The 12,011-nt window shown below is 42.4% G+C and overlaps 2 long non-coding RNA genes across 2 annotated transcripts; both read left to right on the plus strand.

The window, feature by feature from the left end:
• The first annotated feature begins 6,284 nt into the window (after positions 1-6,284).
• LOC127345993 (uncharacterized) lies at positions 6,285-7,651 on the plus strand. Its single transcript, XR_011756375.1, has 3 exons — positions 6,285-6,398; positions 6,573-6,782; positions 6,922-7,651. It is a non-coding gene; the product is annotated as an uncharacterized lncRNA (long non-coding RNA).
• Positions 7,652-7,711: 60 nt separating this feature from the next.
• Positions 7,712-9,412, plus strand: LOC139838662 (uncharacterized). Its single transcript, XR_011756376.1, has 3 exons — positions 7,712-7,970; positions 8,571-8,616; positions 9,174-9,412. It is a non-coding gene; the product is annotated as an uncharacterized lncRNA (long non-coding RNA).
• Positions 9,413-12,011: the final 2,599 nt, after the last annotated feature.

Genomic DNA, 12,011 nt, shown 5'->3' on the forward strand with positions numbered 1-12,011 from the left:
TTTACTTACTGTTGCCTTCGGGTGCTTTACTTCCTGTTACCTTTGGGTGTTTATATTCTGTATTGTACCTTTACGGGACGTTTAGCGAAGCGGGTTGTTCATGCCAGCCTTGACGCCGGCGCAAACCCTGGGTCCGTATCGGAGTACGGCCGAACTTCGTCATGGGTAGCTTCGTGGGGTGGGTCCCCTAGACTTTCTTGTATAACTGAGAATGGTCTTGTCATGATATCGTAAGAGTCCTCCTATTACCGTTGGTTGCTCGAACGGTTGAACGTGCGTGTATGGGACCTGTAGTGCACCCCTGCAGGGTAAATCTTTTCGAAAAGCCGTGTCCGCAGTTATGGACGACTTGGAGCTGTTTAACTCAATCATAGAACAACTTACACCTTATACTTGTTGCTAATAACTTGCTAATAACCTGCGTAGTAATATAGCATTACTACAACCAATATGTAATAAAATTTGTCCACCGTGGAGTGCCTTTTACATTGCTTCTTCGCTATGAGTGAAGGGGATATGTGTATTTGGCTAGGTTTGTTTGTTGTAGTTTAGTTGGTCACCTTATGCGCTCTCTTACCTTCTCTAAGTAGACGGAAATTGTAGCGTGTCTCTGTAGTTCAAGCTTTTGTTGCCGCTAAACCCACCATATAGCTCAGGAAGCATAGCCTAGTTCTAGTCTCACTGAGTACAAGTGCCTTTGGTACTCATGCTCTGCTTTTTCTCTCTTTTTTCGGCAACCGTTGTCACGATGTTACAAGTACGATAGGATACAAGTAGACCTTAGGTGGTTACTTCGTTGAGTTTATGGACGCCGACTACGTCGAGTAGCAAGCATGCTCCTAGGCAGCAGCTTATGGCTTGTTGGTTATGGACCCGACTGCAATATTTTCTAGACTCTTAGTCCTATTTGGATCTTGTCTGTACCCAGACTATTCGCTTTCCGCTTGATGTAATGCTGGGATATGTATCCTCTGAGTGTCATTTGTACCTTGCTCTATGAACGTTACTATATATCTTATTTCCATTTTTTGAGTCATAGATGTTGATGTTGTGATGCCTATATTTTGTATCATCCACCCTTGTATCCTGTGCACAGTGTGTGTATATTATGAAGTGCACAGGAAGGTGTAGCACTCAGGCCTGGGGCTAATCGTGAGCCTTTTGATGTCTATTTTGCACATGAGTTTGTCAAGCTTGTCTTGGCCTGCCGGTGTTCCGGACTGCGTGGTGACCTCACAGTCCTGTGTAGTAACATCATACTCAAAGATTCATCATAACTTGCGCGCTCTTACGCCCTTACTCCTGCGGCTTACAGTAGGGTTGTTAGGTCTTCTTTCACTATATGCAACCTGTAGCACATCCATGTTCTCGCCGAGGAAAAATCCGGCAATTCCACTAGATCCATGTGGTCCAGAAGAATTAGGAAGCCATATATGCTGGATCCAATTTAAGTTCAATTTTAGCCGTCAATATGTGATTCAAACCCTACTTTTACATGATGTTTATCCTTTGGTTAACGCTAATGGGGCAAATCTGCTGGGATACTTGTTGGTATCACACTAAAACCTTCTTCTTCTTCCTTACATACCTTGCTCTTGTTGTGATTTCATCATAATTTGGCGCCCACACACACACGCACGCGCACGCACACACACACACACACACACATATATATATATATATATATATATATATATAGGATAATTCCCCGAACGACGGGCTGTACTTTTCGGATAACAGGGTTTAAGTTACCCACTGCTCTTTCCTGAACTTCTCGTTTCTTCAGGGGTACCAATTTTACTTCGAGTTTCACAACCATTTGTCAGAATTGTGCAAGTGATATGCCATTGAAAAGATAACGCAAAACTATAACTTTTTCGTGTTCAAACTTTTCGCAGATTCTGCACGGTTTAAATTTAATTTTAAAAATACGAAAATCTTTCTACATGGGCAGAAAACAATCTTTTACTCCGGTTTTCGAACCGCTTATCCAAATTGTGCTAATGATATACTATCGGATAGATAATGAAATTGCGTAACCTTTTCATGTTTTAAGTTTTTCCAAATTCCGCACGGTTTTTGAATAATTTTGAAAATACCGAAATCCGGACGTATTCAAAAAGGAGCAGACGGTAAGTTGGAGGACTTTTTCAACCATTTTTCGGAATGATGCAAATGATATGCTGTTCGAAAGCTATGGATCAGGCACAACTTTTACATTCACATTGTTTTCTCTAATTCCTTATGGTTTAAGATATTCTTTTGAATTACTATCCATCCATTTGGAGTTACAAGCACTGAATGATTTTCCCGCAATTCCCAAATGGTATATGCAAACAATGGAAATGATATACCATTAGAAAGGTGTCAACAAGGTGCATCTTTTTCATATCTAATATTTTTGCCAAATCTGTATGGTTTAAAACTAATTTTAGAAGCTTTATATGGTAGAGGTGGTCGGTGATCAAAGCGAACAATAGATTTCCGCCCAGCAAAAATAGAGTATTGAACTTCCCTCGACATAAGCTTGTACTTTTTGGGAAATGCGATTCTACTTCCCGACGAGGTTTTGTGAAAGTGTTCAGTAAAACAACTACAATTTTCTCGTACGGTGACCGTTTGCGATCCACGACCACTCAAAATGCTCAGCACAGCCACGCGCATCTATTACAATTACCGGTCTATGACCGCAAAAATCGGCTTGTAAGTCAGATTTTTTGGCGATCAAAGTTTGGTCTAACCGGTTTTCGCTTGTTTTCAAAATTATTTGATCTGCAATCCAACCTCCGAATTGACTGATTATTGTTGCGATAGAATGATAAAGCCACGCGTTATCTAAAAAAATAATGATTCAAAAATGGAGTATATGAACTTCCCGCGACATGCACTTGTACTTCTTGGCCTTCGTGGTTGTACTTCCCGGAATGTTTTGATACTAGTGTGTTTTACAAAAACTAAACATGTATGTTTCGGGATGATAATTTTAAAGTGTCCCTACACTCTAGTAAGGATACTCTGCACTTCCCGGGTCTGAATCATTGAACTTCCGAATGTCTCTATGTGAACTTCTTTGGGAGGATTTTCTTTGCACTTCTACAAATGACCATTTGAACTTCCAGCAATCACCACTTGTACTTCTGGGAATCACTTCTTGTACTTCTGGTGAGATAAAAAATAGAATGATTTTTATTATTTTTAATGCACTACAAGGCCGACCGTGTACTTCCCAAAACAATCAATTGTACTTCCAAAACTAATTGCTTGTACTTCCCATATTCACTGCTTGTACTTCTCGAAATCACAGCTTGCACTTCCTACGAGCTTTTTTTGATGATTTTTCTTATTTTCTATACACTACAAGGCAGACTGTGTACTTCCCAGAGCTGATCAGGTGTACTTCCCTGATCTTAATTATTGAACTTCTCAATGTCGCTACGTGAACTTTTTCTGTATTTTTATTATTATTTCTTCTGCACTTCACGAAGAAATGTGCACTTCCAAAACTATTTTTTTGTACTCCCCGTTGGCACTGCTTGTACTTATCGCAATCAATGCTTGCACTTCCGATGGATTTTTTTTATGATTTTTGCTATTTTATATGCACTAAGGCAAACTGTGCACTTCACTTGAGACAAAAAAAAAGGATGATTTTTATTATTTTTAGGCGGGTTGTGTACTTCTCGAACTAATCAAGTATACTTCCCAAAATTGATTAGTGTACACCGTGACAATTCACGTGGACACTAAACTTCCAAAAATGGAACATATGTACTTTCTAAACCCGATGCCATGTACTTCCCGACGCTACCGTGTGAACTTCCCTAGCAGACATTTAATTACTTTTTCTTAATTTTTTGAACTGAAGTGTACATCCTGAAATCAAAGTTTTGAACTTCCAAACTTTAATATGTGTACTTATTGGGAGTTGTTTAGTTGTTATATTGTCTTTAAGCACTGTCCGGCAGGTGTACTTCTCGGATAGCCGCTTGTGTACTTCCTAAATTTACTGTCATGGATTTCTTTGAGATTTAATCTAGCTATAAGCCGCATCAATGTTTTATGTACTTCTAATAACCATTGGCGTGTACTTATCAGTATTTGTCAATTGAACTTCCCACATATTTTCTTTCCTTTTTTCGTGCATAACTAGGTACGTGAAGTGTTGCAAGATTAAAAAAAAAAGGAATCAAAAGAAAACCACGGGACCATGGGTCAATGCGACCTTGCACTGGCGGCTGTCTAACCTAAATAAAAGAGCTCAATGGAGGCTGAGTAGTACTAACGAGGTGAGTGACCATGCTGGACAACTCGCTGTAGAAGAACCGGGGGATCAAGGACGGCATGGTTGCCATCGACCACCACCTCTTCACTGTAGATGACCAGGTCGTCAGCATATGTACTGTCGATGCCAATGTAGTGAAATGCCAAAATTAAAACGCACTGCAGTTCACATCAGCACAGATCGGCAGAAGTACGGTTACAGTTCATAGGAGTCGAGAGCGGACAAAACCAGAAGAGAATCTATCAAGACAGCAGGTGACAATCGATCGCAACTACTCTAAAAGTCAAGAATTTTAGGGACAAACCTAACCAGCAATATGCAAGCACAAGGACAAACATGTTCAGCGCAAACTCACAAACAAGCAAATATAATCACACGACGCAGCGAATACACGGTCGTAGAAATAAAATCATCCAAACTCACCCTCCTTTTTTGAGGATGTATATTTACACTCTGCAACACACATGTACTGCGCCAATATTGTGATTGGACTACCGACGAGAATGAAACAATACATCCCTCTATTTTCATTCATTCGGACATTGTTCAGAGAAATAGGACATCAACATCAAAGTATTTTTCAGAAAAATGCTAACACGAACGTAGAGACGCACGATGCCATCCAAATTTGACCGAGACGCATGGGCACGGTCCATGGTAAATAGCAGAACGGAGCTCGCTTTGGGTCACTACAGCCGTGCTGGAGGTCGGGGGAGAGGCGACAACCTTCTGTCGATGGCCCTGAAGCAGGCCGGCACAAAGAAACACGTGGTCGTGTGGATGAAGTACAAACGCCGCATCAAAGAAGTTCAGCGCCGGCGGCTCGGCAGGCCAGTTGTGGACAAGCCGTGGCAGAGGCAGGGTCCTCGCGCTGAAGGCGGCGGTGCTGCAGAAAATCGGAGCGGGGGAGGATAAGAAGAACGATGGAAGGGAGGGGGCAGATCTAGGAGGTCGTGGCGGCGCCGCTGGAGGAGACAACTGCCGGCGAGGGAGACGCGGGAGCCGTGGTGCGGATGGACTGGGGCAGCTGTGGGGGACCGGCGCGGGAGCCTAGAACCACGGCGGTGACCTACACCGCAGCTCGACGCAGGTAGGACCGGCGGCAGTGAGCGGAGTTGCGGAAGCATGGAGATGCGGTGGTGCATCCTGGATCGGCGGCAGAGTGGAGCCAGCAGGGTGGAAGGAGGTCGAGAGGCGGTGTCTTAGGTCGCCGGAGCTGCGCCGAGGATGGCAGCGTCGACGGTCGCTACCGGCGACTCGATTCCAGGCGACATGGAGGAACAGTGCGGCGGTAGGGAAAATATGGCCGGCGATCCGAGGGAGGGCGGCAGCGGTGGCCTGTCCGGCGGAGAGGTCTCGTCTACCAGCGGCGGGAGCCTGGCCAGCAGCTGGGGGCTAGGCCGGCGGGAGCAACATGGGGGTGCCGGGGTGGAGTTTTTTTTTAGAACACGGGGTGGAGGTAGTTGGGGAACGAGATGGGTGGGTGGTTTGTGCGTGTGGATAGGATAAGGCAGGTCGGGCCCTTTTTTCTGATGATCCGGTGCGGGTCAGGCCCTATTGTTTTGAGCACCGGTTTTAGAATAGTGTGACCCTATTAAGTAATAGTAAAACGTAACCACTTAGGAGCCACCACAATAATTTGACATCTTCAACCATCCAATTGTGCTATTGAACGTCTCAGATTGTTCGTTCGCATTGCTGAGCGTCACTGTAACTTTTACGGTCCAATCTCGCATGTCCCGTCCGCCTAATCATTACCGGGCCGCTTCTCCTGAAATCGACTTGGACCCCTTCTTGTGTGTCGGGCCGATTTAAACACGACGCTGCTGATTTGCTGATGGGCCGATGCTCTATAACTTGTTTTTTCGGTTTTCCATTCTAGCCCCATTGGATGGTTTGATGGCCCAGCTGGGTTCTCCGCGCAACTAACTATCCCCATGGCGACCCCGAGTCCCCGACCCGTCGTCGCCTTCCCCCTTCCTGCACTTTCTCCTTTGTTGCAAAGCAATAAATCATCAAACCGAGTGGGTAGAGAGTAATGATGAGGAAGCTCGGCCGTCTCCCTTCCGTTACTCGAAGTTGAGATGAATTACTTCCTGCGCCCTCTCCATATATGGTGCGTGTCCTCGACTTCCTTTTTCTTCCATACATCTAGCCTTCATTCTCCACTCCTGTGGCAACCATGGATCTTGCTTAGTTTGGTATTGTGGTTGAACCGGGTACTACATGGGCGTTTTGTTATCATTACTGGTTACTCAGGCAACTCACTTTATTGACGTTCTTGTTTCAGGAATTGTTAGGCTCACTGGTTAGGATTTCTCTTTTGGGGCTGAATTTGGCAAGACGGCATCAAGGTGCCATGGGTCACGGACAGTCGGACATGGCCACTCGATCGATCTGTCTCCCCAATTCGATTGGCTTCGATCAGGGCTGAGCGTGGACACCTCCGGCCTCATGGCGCTCCATCCTCCATGCCCACGAGATAGGGAAGTTGATGCAGGTGAAGCTCCAAATCCAGTACGCCTTCCTCGCCACGGTGATGTTAAAACAAGGATTGCGCCTCTAATATTGGTTGGGAATTGTGAATTTTTGAATTAACTCAATTCGGTGGTGGATTGGTTCCTGTTTGGGTTTGACAGTCGACAAGCACGAGGCTAGAGGCACACATGCGAGATCTTCTACCTCCGACGCAGCACCACTCATAGGGCCATGGTGCAGCATGCGGATCTGCCATCAGTTGAAAAGATTACCCTAGGGGCCATGTAAATCTTGCTGGAAAAGTAGTGTTGCTACTTCCTTTCAACCAATTTGATGACTTCTTATTAGTTTGATCTTCACTATAAAGTTCTGCAGGAGTTCATATGGCGTATACAGTTCAATTTTAGAGTTTGCAGCTCGGTTGTACGCATTGGATGATCCATTTACTCATGCAAGCAATCCATGCCTAGGAGGTAAGTTTCTTTTGTCGTACATATCAAACTCCCACTCAGTACATCTTGGAAATTGCATAAGCATTTTGAATATCATAGAACTGATCTCTCGATCATGAAATGAAGGTAGTATCATTCATGTATGGATATATTGCAATGGGACGGAGAAATTTAATTTATGTAATTGGATAAGATTGTAAATGCAAAAGCATTTGTGATATTCATTCATGGTCACTCTGAGAAGATGTGCTACTTCTTAGAAGGCTATAAGGTGATTAATTGATGGGAATTGATTAGCTTGATAGTAATTGATTATGTTAAATGTCAGGAACATCGGTCTAAGGACAAGTCATGCGTTCCATTATCTTTGATATTTGATCATTTTAAAACAGCACAACACGGAAAACAAATGATGGCCGGCGATCAATCAATTGTTAGTCAGGAGAAGTCACTATGATTTTGTTGGCGATGAGGCTCTCATCAGCAGGAAAAGTGATGAAACAGTTAAACTATATTTTCAAAAAAAATGTGGTAACTAACTGTTTTTTCTGCATGGCTCTTATCAGCTGCAAGAGATTTTGATAATATGCATGTGCTTCACCGACTTTGATATCTAGCGGCATGTGCAAGCACCCACCATGACTAGCCAGCTCGCCAGACGGCGCCGCCACCTTACTTGGCATCCCAAGGCGTGGTCCTATCCAACGCGGCCCGATGGCCTTCCGCACTTCCTCTACGTCGGCGGTTGCCCCCTTTTTGTGAGATGCTTATTTGATCCCCTGGCATGCACCAACCATATTTGCACTTTTGTAGCAGATTGTAGTACTTAAGCATGGACTAAAGATACTCTAAGCAAAAAAATGAATTGCCAGACAGCCATATTTGTCACAGTACCAGCTTTGAATATTTCAGTTGTTGAATTCTGATCTATTCCGAAACATCTTTATGAGTGTCCCTTTCAAATTTTTTTCTAAGGGCACCTCATGGTTGGTTGATTATGCAAATAAAAAAATTTCTTGCCACACTGTTGGATATATATACCAATAGCAAGATTTTCTTTTTTGGAACTTCTGTAACTCCCTTGTTCTGTAAATAAGTTATCCGTAAAGATTTGTAGTTTTGCCTGTATGTCTGGTTGTATTTATTTAGTACCCAGAAATAGATATTGATATGCTGAGCCCATTTGAATCATCTATTTCTTAAATTTTGGTTTACTAATAAAGTTCGCAGTTTAAGAAAATGGGTTATGCACAGAGTAGTGGCCTTGTGGTAACACATCTTGTTGTAGTAGTTTTCACACACTCATCTTTTGTTTTCTATCTGATCAAATGATGAATCTACTGTTTCCATTTTTATAGAGCCTACAAATAAAGAAAGGATTATTAAATGTCTGCTGCCTCCAGGGTATGTTAGTTTGTGGTTCCTTTTTAGCAACTTAGATTTTCTTTAAAATATTAGAAATTAATATGATGGTTATATATCAACGTTATAATCTTGTTTTTCTACAGTACACCTCATGTTCAAGATATACACCCGATTAAATTGGAATGAGATAAATTATCAACAAAATAATTTTATTTTGTCAGGCATGCTTCATTTTTATTTTAGAATTTTTAGGTTCATAAATGGAGATGTCCTCTATGCAATTTAACTTTTTTCATTATAAGAAATAGGTCCAGGCTTAGATTGTCAATTTAGAGCCTATACTTTAACATCATTATATACCAGGCATACCACTTTTTCTTAGAGATAATCTTTTGTTGGTGGTTCCTATGGAAGAATAGAATGCTTACTTGTTTTTCATCTCTACAATAATATGCAAGATATTAGGAGAAAATCAGTTCCTTCGCACAGCTATTCTTCTATAGACAATTCTACAGTCTGAACAGAAACTATCTAAATCACTGGCTAAAAATAAGATGTAATTGTTCATTGACAAATTTTTCATATGGCATATGCAGGGACGTGAAGGAACTGTTAACTGGCTTATGTCATCACTATTACATAACTCCGGCAGAAAAAATTGCAACATGACCTCTCCATGCAACATAAACATTCTATTATATCTTAAAGAAGTATGACCATCTAATTTGCGAGCCATCAAAATCTATGAGGCATTGTATTTGTATCAAACGTACACAAACCAAAATGGTGCAAGTTCAAAATAAACCGGAAGTCTCAGTAGCTTATAATTATTCTCCTAAAGGTGAGTTCATATAAATATTCCAATATAAATTGTTCTCTCTCTAGCTAAGTTCTGTAAAAGCTTCCCCAAAGCATTTGCTTTCTTCGATTAATCACTATCACTGAGAATGAGAATTTAGGCTTTATTTACACTGCAATTAATTGAAAATGAGAGCTGAGTTTTGTTAGCTTTCCAGAACATTTGCTATTCTTTCTCCTTTCCATTTCTACAAGATAGCATTTGCAATTTGATAGAATATGTAGGATAAGCAATAGTATGGTTTTCTCTGTAAAAATGATTTTTGGTATTTAGTTAGTTCTGTGATATGCTGATATATATAGTTGTCAACATGCATATTTGACTATTGGATAAGTAGTTCAAGCATTTCAATAGTCACATATTTGGTACCTACATCGTGCCATGTTCTGTTAATATTTTACAAAAGATAATTTGATGGTTTACATCAATGGTTACTATATATGGATATCCATTTGTGTAAGTAGGCATTCTCGGCAATTGCAGGAGTACCTTTTTGGGTCTAAAATATGGTTTTACTTCATTCAACATTCACAAGGATGCTTTCCTGTTATGTTGGAAAACCAGGAAGCAAAGCTACGCATGCACTTAGTGTGGTTGTTATCAAAATTAGCAACCCCTCAAGGCTGGCGTGTGTTCTATTGTTCTGCCATCTACTGTGGTATAGCCGATCTACTCACTTGTCATTATGCATAAGTCTGTGATCAAACCTATTACATATTATTATTCCTTTTATATTATTTTGGATAGTACTATGCTACTACCTTGCAAATTCTGTGGTTTAATCTCTTCATGGTCGTGTTTTCTAGCAACCTCAAAGATGAACAAGAGCTATCCTACTGTTTTTATGCATATGAAATATTCCAGTGAACTCCCCCAACAAATTGTACCTTATGATCACACGAAACCATCTGGCTGGTACTGAAAAAAAAGCTCAACATAGAATTAAGATTAACTGCTCCATTTCTTTTTATGCAATGCAATTTCCATATTTTGGATGGTTTCGTTTCACTTTGTGTGGTCTTATACCTGAAGCTTTGAACAGATATACCCAGTGTACTATCTACATTGAGATATTGTATTATACTGTCTTTATATTACTGAAATATTTCCATTTTGTTGTTGATACTTACATGAGCAAGTTAATACAAATTTAAATTTCCATGATCCATGGCTTCAAATATTTCCACTATTCTTGACACTTGATCATAAAATGAACAGGCGCATCAACGCGCGCTATTATGGTCTAGTGTGTGTGTGTGTGTGTGTGTGTGTGTGTGTGTGTGTATATATATATATATATATATATATATATATATATATATATATATATATATAGGGATGCACTATTCTGAAACCGGTGCTCAAAATATTATTTTGAGCACCACCCGTCCTATATAGGAGCTCCGAGCGGAAAAAACTGGAAAAAACGTTCTGTCGCGCACGAACCCACCATCCCCAACCCCAATCAACGAGGCATCTAACGACCGCCTCCGCACCTCCCGCCGCCGGCCTGGCCTGGCGCGCCGCCGCCATCGGCCTGCCTCGCCACGCAGAACGACCGGCTCCCCATCGCAGCCCCCCAACGGCGGGTCCCCTTCTTCCACGCGGCCGGCGCGCCCCTGCTTCCCTCAGCCTCCTACCGCTGCGCCACCCGCAACCTCGCTGCCTCCCAACGGTGCGTCGGCCAGTACCCCGCCGCCTTCCCCCCGTGCGCTACCCAGACCCCGTCAACAGGAGCACTGGGTCGATTTTCCGATCGCCGCCGCGTATTGTCCCTGATTTGGATTTGCATGGCGCTTACGATGCTGCTCCACACTGTTGCCCAGATGCGCTCAGGCTTGGAAGCTAATGCCTCGAGGATGCTGGCACGGACAGGGGCTCCTAGCGCGCATGCCTAGCCACGGCAGCTTCGCGTCCGCTCGCGTAAGGCCACGGCCATCACTTCTTTCAGAGCTGAATCAAGAAGTGTTCACTGTTTGCTGTTGTCGGCAGTGCTTTGTACATGTTCGTTCATATGCATGTGAGAGCTGAATTGTTCATTTGTTCCATCATTTTCTTGTAGTTTTGGGAGCTGAATTGATTGCTCAATGTAGTGTATTTAATTTGATCTTCTGATTTTGTTGAATTAGGGAGTATTAAACGCACTCTATTCGGAAGTTCAGTTAGCAAAAGTCGATAAGTACACAGCTAACGTTCAATAAGTACATCTGGAAACAGGCTCGATAGTAATTGCAACATCTCTAAATCCTCGCCACGCGAAATAAAATGCACAGCTGCCGACAAAGCTCCGCCGCCCCTCCTATCATGCAGCTGGCTCTCGATGCTTAGCTAGAGAGAAGAAAAAATGGAGTAGCTAGCAATATCCCTGGGTGACATGCAGCAGGCACCATGTGCGGTGGCAGAGGATAAGGAAGAATCATGTCATGGATATTTTCCATCTAGTACTGTATAAAACGCTTCTTTATGTGTGTGTCTCCCTAATTCAATTTCGATTTACCATACTATTTTAAAAATAATTAGTATAACCTTGCTTCTGACGGGTCAGCTTTACAACCATACTACTGTTAGTGTGTGC

The sequence above is a fragment of the Lolium perenne genome, chromosome 3, assembly GCF_019359855.2.
Source record: "Lolium perenne isolate Kyuss_39 chromosome 3, Kyuss_2.0, whole genome shotgun sequence".
NCBI lineage: Eukaryota > Viridiplantae > Streptophyta > Magnoliopsida > Poales > Poaceae > Lolium > Lolium perenne.